At 46.9% G+C, this 18,585-nt stretch overlaps 1 long non-coding RNA gene across 1 annotated transcript in view; it reads right to left on the bottom strand.

The window, feature by feature from the left end:
- Positions 1–1,104: 1,104 nt before the first annotated feature.
- Positions 1,105–18,585, bottom strand: part of LOC141156560 (uncharacterized) — a 63,327-nt gene continuing 45,846 nt past the window's right edge. The window contains exon 4 of the long non-coding RNA XR_012247672.1: positions 1,105–1,176. This is a non-coding gene — a long non-coding RNA (uncharacterized lncRNA). The remainder of the gene's footprint in view (positions 1,177–18,585) is intronic.

The raw sequence follows: 18,585 nt of genomic DNA, 5'->3' as shown, positions 1-18,585 counted from the left end.
GCTCAGGAAAGACATATTGGAGCTAGAGAGGGTACAAAGGAGGGCGACTAAGGTAATAAAGGGAATGGAGGGACTAGAATACCCAGAGAGGTTGTCAAAATTAGGCCTATTTACATTGGAAAAGAGAAGGCTTAGGGGAGACCCCATAAACATGTATAAATACATCAGGGGGCAGTACAGAGATCTTTCCCATGACCTGTTTATACCAAGGATGGTGACAAAGACGAGGGGGAACACTATGCGTCTGGAGGAAAGGAGGTTCCTGCACCAGCATAGAAGGGGATTCTTTACGGTCAGAGCCGTGAGACTCTGGAACTCTCTGGGAGAGGAAGTGTTGATGTCCAACTCACTTAATGAGTTCAAGAGAGGCCTGGACGCCTTTCTTGAGAACAATAAAATTACATCTTATGCTTAGTTAATTAATCCAGGGATTTAATCTGACTGCCAGATTAGTGTCGGGAAGTGAATTTTTCCTCAATGATGTAAACTGGCCTATACCGCATAGTTTTTTGTTGCCTTCCCCTGGATCAACGCTGCGGAATAGCTGCAGTGCACAAGAAATAGGCTGAACTGGATGGAAGCTTGTCTTTTTTCGGCCTTATAAACTATGTAACTATGTAATATTACCAGATAGAAGGAAGAAATACCACCACACCGTGACCAGATCACATATTACCACCACATAGTGCCCAAATAATGCCACATACAAGGCACAAATACCGCCACACCATGACCAAAGCACATAATACCACCACATAGTGATCAAATGCTACCAGATACAAGGTATAAATACTGACACACCATGAGACCACATATTACCACCACATAGTGACTGAATAATGCCACATACAAGGGACAAATATCGTCATGTCATGACCAAAGCACATAATGCTACCACATAGTGACAAATAATGCTAAAATAATAAAAATGTAAAAAAGCTCTGTATATTGGGTCAGTGTACAGGTTATACAGTGATCACCAGTGACATTATACACAGGAGCTCTGTATATAGTGTACAGGTTATACAGTCATCACCAGTGACATTATACACAGAAGCTCTGTATATAGTGTCAGTGTGTGTGTATAGGTAATACACATACTCACCAGTGATGTCTCTAGGTGAAGTTCTTTATCTGCCGCAGACCGATATATCACATCTTCTATGCAGGACTTATCTATGCAGAAAATAACATAGTTAGCTATAACTGATCACTTCCAGAGCACAATCCACACTTTTCCCAAGATTTCTACACTGCATGAAATGACAAAAAAGCAACATAGTGCCGCACTACACAGTAACAGTGCTCCAGTGTCATTCTGTGCCTGCTCATTTGTCAGCAGACATATTTGTCTGATGGCAAAGATGTAGCAGAGCTGAAGACAGAAGACCCATGGATTACGTCAGAGCGAGGATTTTTTTTTTATATTAAAGATAGAGTCCCTTAGGCTACGTTCCCACGCGGAGTAATAGCCGCATATTCCTGCTTTTATGCGGCGTTTTAGAGCGCTCGCGTAAAAGCAGTGCCAAAGAAAGCTGGAAACGGCTTCCAGCAAAAGCTATGGCTTTTACTTAAAAGCGTTCAGACGCCGCGTTTTGCCAGGTATTTTTGCGCGGGCGCTTTCACTGCAAAAGCGGCCGTGCAAAAAGAATTGACATGCCAATTCTTGGCGTTTTTTTCGGCACGATTTCCCCATAGGCTACATGTTAACATGGCCTTGGGAAAAGCACGCTGAGAAAAGCGCAACGTCGGCATGCAGTAGCGATTTTTTGCGCCGCGTATGAACGTAGCCTAAATGTGTTTCGTGTTTTATTTTTAATAAAAAAAAAATTTCTGTGTTTTTTTTCTGTTTACTAGAAATTCATGGTGGCCATGTCTAATTTGGCGTGACAACATGAATTCCGGGCTTAGTATCAGCTGATAATACAAAGCTGGCCTGGCACTAACCCTATTATTACCCAGGGTACTCACCACCAGGGCCGCTAGAAGAGCCAGCTAAAGCGCCTGGAAATTTTCAAGGGTGGCTGCGGGCTGCGATTTTCAGCGTGGGGGGCCAAGAACACTTGGGCCTTACCATGCTGAGAATCCCAGCCCCCAGCTGCCTTGTTTTATCTGGCTGGCGATCAACATATGGCAGGAGCACACACCTTTTTCTAAAAAAAAATATTTAAAATAAGTTTAAAACAAATATTCGGCTTCTCTGTCTTTTGATCGCCAGCCAAGGTAAAGCCAGGCAGCTGGGGGTGGCAGGCCGTAGCTGTCCGCTTTACCTGCGGTGAGAATCAAAAATTCTGCAGAGTGCTACATCATGTTTTTAAAAATGATTTCTTTTCACACTTCTATATGTCACAGACCCAACAGCCAATCACAGATGCTGTCAAAGAGGATGGGCGTCTGTGATTGGCTGTTCGAGTAATGTACAATCAGCCCATACATTCTAGTATGGTACTATGTATGGGCTGCTTTCAGGTTACTCAAGCAGCCAATCACAGACGCCCATTTTCTGTGTCAGCGTCTGTGATTAGCTGTTGGGCCTGTCACACATATAGAAGTGTGAAAATAAATAAATAATAAAGCAAAAATGACATAGCGCTCCGCAGAATTTTTGATTCTCAGCGCAGATAAAGCAGACAGCTACAGGCTGCCACTTCTAGCTGCCTGGCGATCAAAAGTCAGGAAAGCCCAATGTTTTTTTTTAATTATTTAAAAAAATAATTTAAAAAAAAATGCGTGGGCTCCCGCCATATTTTGATCGCCAGCCTGGTAAAAAAAACAGGCAGCTGGGGTGTGGGATTCTCAGCATGGTAAGGCCCAGCATTCTGGGCCCCCCACGCTGAAAACGGCAGCCCGCAGCCACCCCTGTAATTGGCGCATACATCGTAGCGCCATTTCCAGGCACTTTATCTGGCTCTTACAACGGCCCTGGTGGGGGTGGCACGCTGGGTGATAATGGGGTCAGTACCAGCCTTGTATTATCAGCTGGCACTAAGCCTGAAATTCATGGCGTCACGCCAACCTAGACATGGCCACCATGAATTTCTAGTAAACAGAAAAAAAAACCACAACCACAGAAATTTTTTTTTAATAAAAATAAAACACAAAACACATGTAGGGACTCCATCTTTAATAAATAACAAAATCCTCGCCCTGACGTAATCCACGGATCTTCTGTCTCCAGCTCTGCAACATCTTTGCCATCAGATCAGACAAATATGCCTGCTGACAGAGATGAGCAGGCACAGAATGACACTAGAACACAGTTGTCAGAGAAGTGCTCAGCTGGCCTCCAGCCGCCGACCATGTTGTCCTGCGCGTTGCAAATAATGCATACTTTCAAATGCATGCCTATTTTTGCAATGCAAGTCTACGGTACATTGCGTCTGCGCTGATTTACAACGGATCCGTTGTAACGCACAGCATAAACGCAATGTTAACCCATCCTAACAGCAGCGAGAAGGGGAGATGGAGCCCTGGAGACCGCCTAGTCAGTCTACTGGTGGTACTATCATGACCATTGCCCAGTATGTACTGCCAGCCTCTGTGGTACTAGCATTCAAGCTCACATGGCATGTCCTGCCAGCCAGCCACTGGTGTTCGTACTAGCATGATAGTACCACACCACCAGTGGCTGGGCAAGGGGCATGCATGATGGTACCACCAGTGGCTGGCAGGACAGGACATGCTGGGCATGATAGTACACAGAGGCTGGCAGGACATACTAAGCATGATTCATGCCTAGTATGTCCTGCAAGCCTCTGTGGTACTATCATGCCCACCCGGCATGTCCTGCCAGCCAGCCACTGGCGGTAGTAGTACTAGCATGATAGTACCACAAAGGGCCGGATCCAGGTTTTTCTGGGCCCCGGGCGAAAGAGTCTCAGTGGGCCCCTTTAACACATACCACGATTCATGATGCACAGATACTGCAGAGAGATAAAAGTATAGTACAATGCAAAGATTTCACTTCTTATATTATATGAGTGATATCTATTTTAAATTCTACAATAGCTCAGAAACCGGCGAATCGCTCCACACAGTGTACTGGCCCCCAAAAAATGCTCCATACAGGATATTGGCCCCCAAATAACGCTCCATACAGGATACTGGCCCCCAAAAAAATCCTCCATACAGGACACTGGTCCCCATATAACGCTCCATACAGGATACTGGCCCCCCAAAAATGCTCCATACAGGATACTGGCCCCCATATAACGCTCCATTCAGGATAATGGCCCCATATAACGCTCCACACAGTATACTAGCCCCCATAAAATGCTCCATACAGGATACTGGCCCCCCCATATAAGGCTCCATACAGGATACTGGCCCCCATATAAAGCTCCATGCAAGCTGTTCCCCCCACATAATGCCCTATGCAGGCTGTCCCATCCCCCCCTTATAATGCCCCATGCAGGCTGTTCCCCCCCCATATAATGTCCCATGCAGGATGTCACCCCCCATATAATGCCCCTTGCAGGATGCCACTTCCCCCCATATAATGCCCTATGCAGGATGCCACTTCCCCCCATATAATGCCCCATGCAGGATGTCACTCCCCCCCCCATATAATGCCCTATGCAGGATGTCCCTTCCCCCCCCATATAATAACCCATGTAGGATGTCCCTTCCCCTCCATATAATGCCCCATGCAGAATGTCACTCATCATATAATGCACCATGAAAGATGTCACTCCCCCACATATAATGCCCCATGCAGGATATCACTCCCCCCCATATAATGCCCCATGCAGGATGCCATCCCCCATATAATGCCCCATGCAGGATGTCACTTCTCCCCCCCATATAATGCCCCATGCAGGATGTCACCCCCCCTTATAATGCCTCATGTAGGATGTCCCTTCCCCCCATATAATGCCCCATGCAGGATGTCACCCCCATATAATGCCCCATGCATGCTGTCACCCCCACCCCATATAATGCCACATGCAGGCTGTCACCCCACCATATAATGCCCCATGAAGGGTGTCATCCCCCCATATAATGCCCCATGCAGGCTGTTACCCCCCCATATTATGCCCCATGCATGCTGTTACCCCCCCATATAAAGCCCCATGCAGGATGTCACCCACCCCCAATATAATGCCCCATGCAGGCTGTCACCCCCGCCCATATAATGCCCCATGCCTCCATACATAAAAAAAAAAAAAAATCAAATATTCACCTCCCTCCTCCTCACCTGCTGCCGCTGCTCAGGTCTATACTCCTGCGTTGCCGGCGTCTTCCCGCTCTGCGCTGCCTGTGATGGCTCAGGGGAGGACGCAGTGGAAAGTCGTCACCGCACCCTCTGACCTGAGACGTCACAGGGAGCGCAGACCAGGAAGACAGCGGATCTGCGAAGGCACGGGGAGAGGTAAGTATCCGGCTGCCGGGGCCCTGAGCAAGCGGGGGAGAAGGGCGGGCGCTGGCACTGCTCTCCTCCGCCCATAGCCCGGCGGGGAGCCCGACGGCAAGTGGACCTCCCGCCTGCTCAGGGCCCCGGCACTTGCCCAGGAGCTGACGCCAGCACTGACTACCACTCCACCAGCCTCCTTGGTACTATCATGCCCACCCAGCATGTCCTGCCAGCCCCTGGTGGTAGTACATGCTGCTAGGCATAGTACCAGTAACCAGAGGCTGGAAGCAAGACATGCTAGGCAATGGGCATGATGATAATCATGCCCACTGCCCAGTAGTATTTACTGCCAGCCTCGGCCAGGGGTCCTCCCAGTCACTCCCACCGATCCCTCCCCCCGTCCCGGCCCCTGCTTTTCATACTCACGCGTCGAGATGAGAGGCAGGCCTGCAGCCGCTGCCTGGAGCGACGCCGGGTCCGTCAGCGCGCACAGGAAGCAGTCCCAGGGCGATGACGTCATCACCCTGAGACTGACCTCCTGCGCACGCTCCGGCAGTGTCGCGCTGCGCACGGGAGGCAGAAGGCCACTGCGGCAGCAGGCAGAGCAGGGAGATCGCTCTCCAGAGGGCCCATCACTAATCATATCGGCAGTGCTCCGACATGATTAGCGAACCGGGGGGCCCTCTGTTCTCTGTACAGGGGGTGTAGGGGGCGGGGCTTGATGGAGACATTAGGGACAGAATGGAGGCAAAATGGAGACATGGGGGCCAGGATAGAGACATAGGAAGCGGGATGGAGACATGGGGGGCAGGATGAAGACATGGGGGACAGGATGAAGACATGGGGGCATGATGGAGACATTGTGGCCAGGATAGAGACATGGGGGGCAGAATGGAGACATGGGGGGCAGGATGGAGACATGGGGGGCAGGATGAAGACATGGGGGACAGGATGAAGACATGGGGGCATGATGGAGACATTGTGGCCAGGATAGAGACATGGGGGGCAGAATGGAGACATAGGGAGCGGGATGGAGACATGGGGGAGAGGATGGGGGGCAAGCTTGAGACATGGGGGGCAGAATGGAGGCAAAATGGAGACATGGGGGGGGAATGGAGACATGGGGGACAGGATGAAGACCTTGTGAGGGGGGTCATGTTACTGTGCAAGGCGACACTAGGTTGCTTTATTTTCTTTATCTTGTGCAGTGTAGAAGCTGGGGAAAAATTGGGGAATGTGCTCTGGAAACTGTTCTTGATAACTGTGTTATCTTATGCAGAGACGAGTCCTGGCTGGAAGAAGTGATGGCAGTCTGCGCTGGATGAAGAGGAAAAGCAAAGATGAAGGACTTCAACTAGAAATGTCACCGGTGAGTCAATGTGTTATCTGTACATTTACACTATACACTGTGTACGTTGTACAGAGCTCCTGTGTATAATGGTACTTATGGTAATATTAGTTTTCTTTTTTTTATTAATAATCAGTATTGTAGTATTCGGTCACTATGTGGTGGTAATATGTGATCTGGTCATAGTGTGGTGGTATTTGACCCTTGTATGTGGTATTATTCGGTCACTATGTGGTGGTATTATGTGATCTGGTCATGGTGTGATGGTATTTGTCCCTTATACGTGGTATTATTGGTCATTTTAAAAAATATATGTAACACATTCCCATAAATAAAAATATACCTAAAAAGAATATTGGATATTATAAGAAATTTTTAATAGGTTAGCGTAGAGTATGGCCCGGCCAGAAGAGTCTCCTTGCCGTGGTGGTGACTTAAAATATCTTTTGGCAAAAACAAAAGCTGCTGGCTATATATGTGATCTGCTGTTCAATGGGAAATGTTAATGTGTGATTGGTGAAGATGTGGTGCAGAAAGTAGAGTTTTTCCAGGAGTGGGCGGTGGGACTGTGGAACGTTTGAGGGATGGAGACAGAGCTGGGGTGGAGGTGGAGCTGGGATGGAGCCTGGCTGGAGTTTCAAGGGGGCCCAAAAATTTTGTCAGTATGGGGCCCCCAAATTACTGGTGGCAGCCCTGCATCTGATGGATGGCTCTAGGTTTGGTGAATGCCAGGAGAATGTGACCTGCCTGAATACATTGCAGGGCTGCCTCCAGGAATTTTAGGGCCCCATACAGCCAAAGTTTTTGGGCCCCCCTGAGACTTCACCCCAGGCTCCACACCAGCTGCACCCCTCGAACCTTCCACAGTGCCACCGCTCACTCTTGGAAAAACTCCACTTTCTGCACCACGTCCTCACCAATCACATATTAACAGTTCCATCGAATACCAGATCACCTACATAGCCAGCAGCTTTTGTTTTGGCCAAAAGATTTTTTTAAGCTGCCACCACGACAAGGAGATTCTTCTGGCCGGGCCCTACTCTACTCTAACCTATTAAACATTTCTTATTTTACCTAAAACTCTTTTTAAGTACAGTATATAGGAGCTCTGTGTATAGTATGTAATGCATAGTGTAAATGTACAGGTAACACACTGACTCACCGGTAACGTCTCTAGTTGAAGTCCTTCATCTTCGCTTTTCCTCTTCATCCAGCACAGACTGCCATCACTTCTTCCAGCAAGGACTCGTCTCTGCAGAAAATAACACATAGTTATCTAGAGCAGTTTCCAGAGCACATTCCCTAATTTTTCACCAACTTCTACACTACACCAAATGAAGAAAAAAAGCGACATAGTGCCACCCTGCACAGGAACAGTGCCCCCTCCCCACTGAAAACAGCATTCTCAAAAATAAAATACATCACACTTGTAATAATGTCCTTTTATTAGCCCCTACAGTAATAATGTAATAATGTCCCACATCCTGCTTCCATATGTACTCCATTCTGGACCCCATATGTCTTCATCTTGCCCTGATATGTTCTCCCATCCTGGCCCCATGTGACTTCATTCTCCCTGCATATTTCTCCATTCTGGCCCCCATGTGTTAGCTCGCATTCTGCCCTGCATGTGTCAGTTCCCATTTTGCCCCCCATGTCTCAGCTTCCATTCTGAACCCAATTCTCAGCTTCCATTCTGCCCCCCAGGTCTCAGCTCCCATTCTGCAACAATGTATCATCTCCCATTCTGCCCCCCATTTCTCAGCTTCCATTCTGCCCCCCAATGTGTCAGCTCCCATTCTGCCCCCCAATGTGTCAGCTCCCATTCTGCCCCCAATGTGTCAACTCCCATTCTGCCCCCCGTGTCTCAGCTTCCATTCTGCCCCCCATGTGTCATTTACCATTCTGCCCCCATGTCTCAGCTTCCATTCTGCCTTCATTTCTCAGCTTCCATTCTGCCCCCCATGTCTCAGCTCCCATTCTGCAACCATGTGTCATCTCCTATTCTGCCTCCCCCCATGTGTTAGCTCTCATTCTGCCTACCCCCATGTGTTAGCTCTCATTCTGCCCCCCTTGTCTCATATTCCATTCTGCCCCCCATGTGTCATCTCCCATTCTGCCCCCCATGTGTCATCTCCCATTCTGCCCCCCATGTGTCATCTCCCATTCTGCCCCCCATGTGTCATCTCCCATTCTGCCCCCCATGTCTCAGCTTCCATTTTGAACCCAATTCTCAGCTTCCATTCTGCCCCCATTTCTCAGCTCCCATTCTGCCCCCCATTTCTCAGCTCCCATTCTGCCCCCCATGTGTCAGCTCCCATTCTGCCCCCCATATGTCAGCTCCCATTCTGCCCCCCATATGTCAGCTCCCATTCTGCCCCCCATATGTCAGCTCCCATTCTGCCCCCCATATGTCAGCTCCCATTCTGCCCCCCATATGTCAGCTCCCATTCTGCCCCCCATATGTCAGCTCCCATTCTGCCCCCCATGTGTCAGCTCCCATTCTGCCCCCCATGTCTTATCTCCCATTCTGCCTCCATGTCTCCTCTACATTCTGCCCCCATTTTTTTGCTCCATCCAGCCTCCATGTGTCTCCTCTCCATTTTGCCCCATGTGTTATCTCCCATTCTGCCCCCCATGTATCATCATCCATTCTGCTTCCATGCCTCATCTCCCATTCTTCCCCCTGTCTCAGCTTCCATTCTGCCCCCCCCCCCATGTGTTAGCTCCCATTCTGACCCCCATGTGTTAGCTCCCATTCTGACCTTCTTGTCTCATCTCCCATTCTGCCCCCATGTCTCATCTCCCATTCTGGCTCCCATGTCTCATCTCCCAGATTTCCAGTGTGTAGTCCCAGTCAATGTATAGCAGTCATCACCAGACAATGCAGATCAGGCTCTAGAATAGCTTACAGCCGTTGATCTTTGGGGATACAGTATATCACAAAAGTGAGTACACCCCTCACATTTTTGTAAATATTTTATTATATATTTTCATGGGACAACACTGAAGATATGACACTTTGATACAATGTAAAATAGTCAGTGTACAGCTTGTAAATTTGGTGTGCCCTCTAAATAACTCACACAACCATTAATGTCTAAGCCACTGGCAACAAAAGTGAGTACACCCCTACTTGAAAATGGCCAAATTGTGCTCATAGTGTCAAAACTTTGTGTGGCCACCATTATTTTCGTTTTGATTTAAATTATTTATTTATCATGAATCAAAAAAGTAAAGACAAATCAGAGATACAACAATGGTGGAACAACATCTGGAAATAAGATATTACAGGAAGATCAAAAATTAGAAATCAAACAGAAGTGCCAGTTGAGTAGAGCTAAAGGTGAGGATTAGTTCCGACAAGAGGAAGAGAATTAAATAGATGATTCGTGGCCACCATTATTTTCAAGCAGTGCCTTAACTCTCTTGGGCATGCAGGTCACTAGAGCTTCACAGGTTGCCACTGGAATCCTCTTCCACTCCTCCATGATGACATCACGGAGCTGGTGGATGTTAGAGACTTTGCACTCCTCCACCTTCTGTTTGAGGATGCCCCACAAATGTTCAACAGGGTTTCGGTCTGGACACATGCTTGGCTAGTCCAGCACCTTTACCGTCAGTTTCTTTAGCAAGGCAGTGGTCATCTTGGAAGTATGTTTGGGGTCATTATCATGTTGGAATACTGCGCTTTGGCCCAGCTTCCGAAGTGAGGGAATCATGCTCTGCTTCAGGATGTCACAGTACATTTTGGCATTCATGGTTCCCTTAATGAACTGTAGCTCACCACAGCCGGCAGCACTCATGTATCCCCAACCATGACACTCCCACCAGCAGGCTTGACTGTAGGGAAGACACACTTGTCTTTGTACTCCTCACCTGCTCGCTACCTAACACACTTTACACAATATGAACCAAATAACTTTATTTTGGTTTCATCAGACCACAGGACATGGTGCCAGTAATTCATGTCCTTAGTATGCTTGTCTTCAGCAAAGTGTTTGCGGGCTTTCTTGTGCAGCATCTTTAGAAGAGGCTTTCTTCTGTGACAACAGCCATGCAATAAAAATTTGATTGCAAAGTATGGTCTGAGTACTGACAGGCTGACCCCCCACGCCTTTAACCTCCGAAGCAATGCTGGCAGCACTTTTACACCTCTTTTGAAAAGACAGCCTCTGGATATGACGGTGAGCACGTGTACTCAACTTCTTTGTTCGACCATGGCGAGGCCAGTTCTGAGTGGAACCTATCTTGTTAAACCACTGTATGGTCTTGGCCAGCATGTTGAAGCTCAGTTTCACAGTGTTGGTGTTATGATCTGCTACAAGAACTAAGGAAAGATAGGAAAACTGTCCCTACAATAGGACTAAGCTGATTCCCTACGATGCAGCGGGCAACCTGTTCCTTGTGAACAGACCCGCCTTCATCCTCAGCTAGTCTGAACACAGGGAGGGGTCCCTAAAAGTACTAAGGACTGGGACAAAATTGGACACCTCCTAGCAGAAGTTGTAGCGGAGCAAAAAGACAAACAGACAGAAATACTCAGAGGTCCAAGGACCAAGCAAACTATAGAGATAGGTACAAAGCACCTGGCTAGATTAAGAGTCAAAGTAACACTGAAGTCCAGCAAAGCCAGAAGGGCGGAGCTTGAATAAATAGGCAGCAGGTCACGTGACCACAAAATAGAAAAAAAACTAACAGGAGGGTTCTAACAGTACCCCCTCTTCTATGAGGATCCTCCGGATCCTCCAGGCCCAGGCCTATCAGGAAACCTCCTGTGAAACGCTCTGATAAGTCTAGGAGCAGAGACATCATCTGCCCTTACCCAGGAGTTATCCTTAGGACCGAAACCTTTCCAAGCGACGAGATACTGCAATCTCCCTCTATGCCCTCTGGAATTCAGGATACGAGAAATTTCATATTCACCGTCTTCCACCACCGGAGGAACTGTGACAGTGGCGTCCCTATCCCATACATCAGCTTTTTTCAACAAGGAAACATGAAACACCGGATTAATCTTCCAGGAGGAGGGAACCTCCAACCTAACAGCAGACTGGTTAACCACCTGAAGCACTTTAAATGGTCCCACAAACTTCGGACCCAATTTCTTAGAAGGAATCCTCAACCGCAGATTCTTTGAGGACAACCAAACCATGTCACCAACCGTAAACAAAACCTCTTGACGTTTCCTGTTAAAATACTTCTTAGACTTTTTGTTAGCCTCTTGAAGGTTACAACGTACATCAGTCCAAACTCTCTCCAAATCACCGGAAAAATTCTCCTCCTCCGGCACAGCCGACACCAATTTGGAGAACGAACCACCGACGGATGTCTCCCAGTACAACAAAAAAACAGAGAACACCCAGCAGAAGAGGATGTATGGTTGTTAAGAGCAAATTCAGCAAGTGGCAGAAACTCAGACCACACCTCTTGATTGTCTGCGACAAAACAATGCAAAAACTGCTCAACATCCTGGTTCTTTCTTTCTGTCTGTCCATTAGACTCAGGATGATACCCAGATGAAAATGACAAATGGACTCCCAACCTGTCACAAAAATCACGCCAAAAATGAGCCACAAACTGAGGTCCCCTATCAGAAACAATGTCGGTGGGAACGCCATGGAGTCTGACAATTTCCTTGACAAAAGCCTTAGCGAGTGTCTTAGCACAGGGTAGTTTAATGAAAAGAACCAAGTGACACATCTTGCTAAAACGGTCCACGACCACCCAGATGTCAGTGAAACCCTCGGACACAGGAAGGTCAGTAATAAAATCCATTGCAAGATGCGTCCAAGGTGCACTAGGAACCTCCAGAGGGCAAAGCAACCCCGCAGCAGGAGCGTGTGAAGCCTTTGATCTGGCACACACAGTACATTGACGCACCCATTTAATGATTTCCTTCTGCCACCCAGGCCACCAAAAACTGCGACCTACCAGTCTCTTAGTCTCCGAAATTCCTGGATGACCTGCCAACCGAGACTCATGGTACTCCACAAACAACTCTCTCCTAAAGGTTCTAGGTACAAACAACCTCCCATGGGGAGTGTTAGATGGGGCATCCTCCTGGGCTTTCAGAATCCCATCTTCCAAAACGGAGTCCAATGCTGCTATCACAACGCCTTCCTGTAAAATGCTCTCCTCCTCCTCGGTACCAACCATGGGAGAAAAGCTGCAAGATAAAGCATCAGCTTTAACATTCTTAGTACCCGGGATGTAAGTAACAGAAAAATTAAACTGTGAAAAAAAAAGAGCCCACCTAGCCTGACAGGCATTCAAGCGCTTGGCAGCATCTAGATAGATCAGATTCTTATGATCAGTGAAAACCTGAATGGAAAATTTAGCACCTTCCAAGAAATGACGCCAATGTTCAAATGCGAGTTTGATAGCCAGCAATTCCCGATTACCAACATCGTAATTAAGTTCGGTTTCAGAAAATTTTTTCGAACAAAAAGCACAGGGATGTACTCCATCCTTGTTCTCCTGAGACAAAACCGCACCGACCCCCACCGAAGAAGCATCAACCTCGACCAAAAAAGGCTTGGTCTCATCAGGCTGCATAAGGATGGGGGCAGAACTGAACCTCTCCTTGAGATACACAAAAGCTTCAATGGCCTCAGTAGTCCACTGGACCGTATTCGCACCTTTCCTGGTGAGATCGGTCAGCGGCTTAACAATTATAGAAAAATTCTTAATGAATTTTCTGTAATAATTGGCGAAACCCAAAAATCTCTGTATCGATTTTAAACCAATAGGCCTAGGCCATTCTTGCACAGCCTGAACCTTCACCGGGTCCATCTCAAAGCCCTCGCTGGAGATAATGTAGCCCATAAAACGAATTCTCTGCACAGCGAACTCGCATTTCTCCAGCTTAGCAAAAAGTGAATTGTCACTTAATAACTGCAATAACTCACGTACACTCTGCCAATGAGACTCCAGATCTGGCGAATAAATCAAAAGGTCATCCAAATACACCACCACATTCTTACCAATGAAAGGTCTCAGGATGTCATTAATAAGATTCTGAAAAAACGCTGGTGCAATGGTAAGACCAAAAGGCATAACCAGATTCTCAAAATGACCCACCGGGGTGTTAAAAGCAGTCTTTCATTCATCACCCTCCTTCATTCGCAACAAATTGTATGCCCCCCGGAGATCAATTTTAGAGAACCACTTGGCCCCCACTAACTGGTTAAACAAGTCAGGAATTAACGGCAGTGGGTAGGAATTCCGTACGGTAATTTTATTAATTTCGCGAAAGTCCAGACATGGACGTAAACCGCCGTCCTTTTTTTTTACAAAAAATAATCCAACAGCCACAGGTGACTTAGAAGGTCTAATGTGACCAGCAGCCAAGTTCGTCTGTATGTATTCCTCCAAGGCCTATCTTTCAGGGATAGTAAGATTAAATAAGCGACTCTTGGGAAGAGTAGCTCCAGGAACAAACTCAATGGTGCAATCATAGTCCCTATGAGGAGGTAGAATTTGTGACTCCTCCTCTGAAAAAAACTTCCAAAAATCCTGAATAGATACAGGTAATTCCCCTCTTTCCACAGCAGCAATGCGACCGTTACAACATTTATCATAACACTTAGGACTCCAAGACTTAATCTCATTAGTAGACCAGTCCAGTAAAGGATTGTGCAGTTTTAACCAAGGCAAACCTAAAACTACTGGAGAAGGTAAATTATTTAATACCACTAAATCCAAATTCTCTTGGTCAATACCATTAATAGTGAGGGGAAATTCAAAAACCTTGTGAGTAACACATTTCAAAGGAGTGTTATCAACAGCAACCACAGAAATAGGAGATGACAAAGGTTTGGGTTCCAATTTAAGTTTTTCCAAAAATCCCTTATCAATCACATTCAGTGTAGAACCACAATCCACAAATACTTGAAATTCAATCAATTCCTCCTGCAATGAGGTACTCCCTGCAAGAAATACTCCCTTAGTGTTTAAACAAGCAATACGGCGTAACTGACCTTTTTTTTTGTTTAACAGAAGCTCACAGTTCTTAACAAAATGGTCAGATTTACCACAATAAAAACACAATCCCTTGGAAAACCTGCGGTCTTTTTCCTGAGAGCGGAGTGGCATCGCCCCAATCTCCATCGGTTCTCCGTCGTCCGAGCAGACCCCCTGATGACTAGGAGCTGCCATAGCAGGAGTTTTCTCCTCATTAACCCTGGCACGCAGTCTCCTGTCCACCTGAATAGCTAATTGCATGGCTTCTTGCAAGTTTCCAGGTGCAGGGAAAGCAATCAGCAGATCCTTAACCCTTTCACTTAAACCAGCAAGAAACAAACATTTTAACGCCGAATCATTCCATCTCACTTCAGAAGACCACCTTCTGAAGTGTGTACAATAATTTTCAACATCACCTGACCCCTGCTTTAAACGTCTCAGTTGTGTCTCAGCAGAAGAGACTCGACCAGGATCGTCATACAACAACCCCATAGCAGAAAAAAAATCTTCCACCGATCTAAACCACGGATCATTAGGTTGGAGAGAAAAGGCCCATCCCTGTGGTTCCTTGCGCAAAAGTGACATGATAAACCCAATGCAATGTGATTCATTCCCAGAGGACCTGGGTCTCAAACAAAAATATAATAAACAAGCATTTTTAAAGGAAAAAAAATCTTGTTGTTTACCATAAAAAAAAATCAGGCAGTCCTACCTTCGGTTCAACAAAATGCACTCCAGGACAGCTACTCACGTGTTGCTGGAGCTCGGCCACCTCAAGAGACAATCCCAGCAGGCGTTGAGCCAATTTCTGAACGGACACCATGCTGATCTCCGGATCTCTTTCCTTAGGATTTTTTATTTTATTTTGGGCTGGACTTACTGTTATGATCTGCTACAAGAGCTAAGCAAAGATAGGAAAACTGTCCCTACAATAGGACTAAGCTGATTCCCTATGATGCAGCGGGCAACCTGTTCCTTGTGAACAGACCCGCCTTCGTCCTCAGCTAGTCTGAACGCAGACCTATAGATATAAGGGAGGGGTCCCTAAAAGTACTAAGGACTGGGACAAAATTGGACACCTCCTAGCAGAAGTTGTAGCGGAGCAAAAAGACAAACAGACAGAAATACTTAGAGGTCCAAGGACCAAGCAAACTATAGAGATAGGTACAAAGCACCTGGCTAGATTAAGAGTCAAAGTAACACTGAAGTCCAGCAAAGCCAGAAGGGCGGAGCTTGAATAAATAGGCAGCAGGTCACGTGACCACAAAATAGAAAAAAAACTAACAGGAGGGTTCTAACAGTACCCCCTCTTCTATGAGGATCCTCCGGATCCTCCAGGCCTATCAGGAAACCTCCTGTGAAGCGCTCTGATAAGTCTAGGAACAGAGACATCATCTGCCCTTACCCAGGAGTTATCCTAAGGAACGAAATCTTTCCAAGCGACGAGATACTGCAATCTCCCTCTATGCCCTCTGGAATTCAGGATACGAGAAATTCATATTCACCGTCTTCCACCACCGGAGGAACTGTGACAGTGGCATCCCTATCCGATACATCAGCTTTTTTCAACAAGGAAACATGAAACACCGGATTAATCTTCCAGGAGGAGGGAACCTCCAACCTAACAGCAGACTGGTTAACCACCTGAAGCACCTTAAATGGTCCCACAAACTTCGGACCCAATTTTTTAGAAGGAATCCTCAACCGCAGATTCTTTGAGGACAACCAAACCATGTCACCAACCGTAAACAAAACCTCTTGACGTTTCCTGTTAAAATACTTCTTAAACTTTTTGTTAGCCTCTTGAAGGTTACAACGTACATCAGTCCAAACTCTCTCCAAATCACCGGAAAAATTCTCCTCCTCCGGCACAGCAGACACCAATTTGGAGAACGAACCAAACGACGGATGTCTCCCAGTACAACAAAAAACGGAGAACACCCAGCAGAGGAGGATGTATGGTTGTTAAGAGCAAATTCAGCAAGTGGCAGAAACTCAGACCACACCTCTTGATTGTCTGCCACAAAACAACGCAAAAACTGCTCAACATCCTGGTTCTTTCTTTCTGTCTGTCCATTAGACTCAGGATGATAGACGTTGTAGTGGAGCAAAAAGACAAACACACAGAAATACTTAGAGGTCCAAGGACCAAGCAAACTATAGAGAGAGGTACAAAGCAACTGGCTAGATTAAGAGTCAAAGTAACACTGAAGTCCAGCAAAGCCAGAAGGGCGGAGCTTAAATAGGCAGCAGGTCACGTGACCACAAAATAGGAAAAAAACTAACAGGAGGGTTCTAACAGTTGGCAATATTCTTATAGCCTAGGCCAGGGCTCATCAAACTTTTTAAACAGGGGGCCAGTTCACGGTCCCTCAGACCATTGGAGGGCCGGAATATAGTTTTTTAAAAAAACTATGAACAAATTACTATGCACACTGCACATATCTTATTTTGTAGTAAAAAAAAACAATACAGGAACAAATACAATATTTAAAATGAAGAACAAGTAAAGTTAAATCAACCGGTATTTCAATAGGTAGGTAACTGTACCCAATAGGAAGCATAGGTCCTCAATAGGCAGTTAAATATCCCCAATAGGCAGTTAAATATCCCCAATAGGCAGGTAAATGTCCCCAATAGGCAGCATACGTCCCCAATAGGCAGGTAAATGTTCCCAATAGGCAGCATAGGTCCCCAATAGGCAGGTAAATGACCCAATAGGCAGCATAGGTTCCTAATAGGCAAGTAAATGTCCCCAATAGGCAGGTAAATGTACCCAATAGGCAGCATAGGTTCCTAATAGGCAAGTAAATGTCCCAAATAGGCAGGTAAATATCCCCAATAGGCAGCATAGTTCCCCAATAGGCAGGTAAATATCCCCAATAGGCAGCATAGGTTCCTAATAGGCAAGTAAATGTCCCCAATAGGCAGGTAAATGTTCCCAATAGGCAGCATAGGTCCCCAATAGGCAGGTAAATGTCCCAAATAGGCAGCATAGGTCCCTAATAGGCAGGTAAATATCCCGAATAGGCAAGTAAATATCCCCAATAGGCAGGCTGTTTCCCCCTTATAATGCCCTATGCAGGCTGTTCCCTCCTTATTATGCCCCATGCAGGATTTCCCTTTCTCCCACCATATAATGCCCCATACAAGATATCACTCCCCTGTCTTTATAATGCCCCATTCAGGATGTCACCCCCCCCATATAATGCCCCATTCAGGATGTCACCCCCCCCATATAATGACCCATGCAGGATATCACTCCCCCATATAATGCCCCATTCAGGAAGTCACCCCCCCATATAATGCCACATGCAGGATGTCACCCCTAATATTATGTCCCATGCCTCCATACATTAAAAAAAAATATAAAAATCCAATACTCACCTCCCTCCTTGCCTGCTGCCGCTGCTCAGGTCCGGACTCCAGCGTCGCGGCGTCGTCGTCCCTCTCTGCGCTGCCTGTGATGGCTCAGGGGAGGGCGCGGTGTAAAGACGTCACCGCACCCTCTGACCTGAGACGTCACAGGGAGCGCAGACCAGGAAGACAGTGGATCTGCGAAGGCACGGGGAGAGGTAAGTATCGGGCTACCGGGGCTCTGAGAAAGCGGGGAAGAAGGGTGGGCGCTGGCACAGCTCCCCTCTGCCCACAGCCCGGCGGGCCGGATAAAAATCCTCCACGGGCCGCATGTGGCCCGCGGGCCGTAGTTTGAGGACCCCTGGCCTAGGCCATCTTTACATAGAGCAACAATTCTTTTTTTCAGATCCTCAGAGAGTTTTTTTTGCCATGAGGTGCCATGTTGAATTTCTAGTGAGCAGTGTGAGAGCGATAACACCAAATTTAATGCTCCTGCTCCAAATTCACATCTATGACTTTGTAACGTTAATGAGCCACATGAAATCGGTGAAGGAAAGTACCT

Source organism: Phyllobates terribilis, unplaced genomic scaffold (assembly GCF_046119375.1).
Source record: "Phyllobates terribilis strain yellow unplaced genomic scaffold, ASM4611937v1 Scaffold_8__6_contigs__length_399053987, whole genome shotgun sequence".
NCBI lineage: Eukaryota > Metazoa > Chordata > Amphibia > Anura > Dendrobatidae > Phyllobates > Phyllobates terribilis.
Note: the sequence above shows the minus strand (reverse complement) of the source record. Positions and strands in the feature narration are given on the sequence as shown.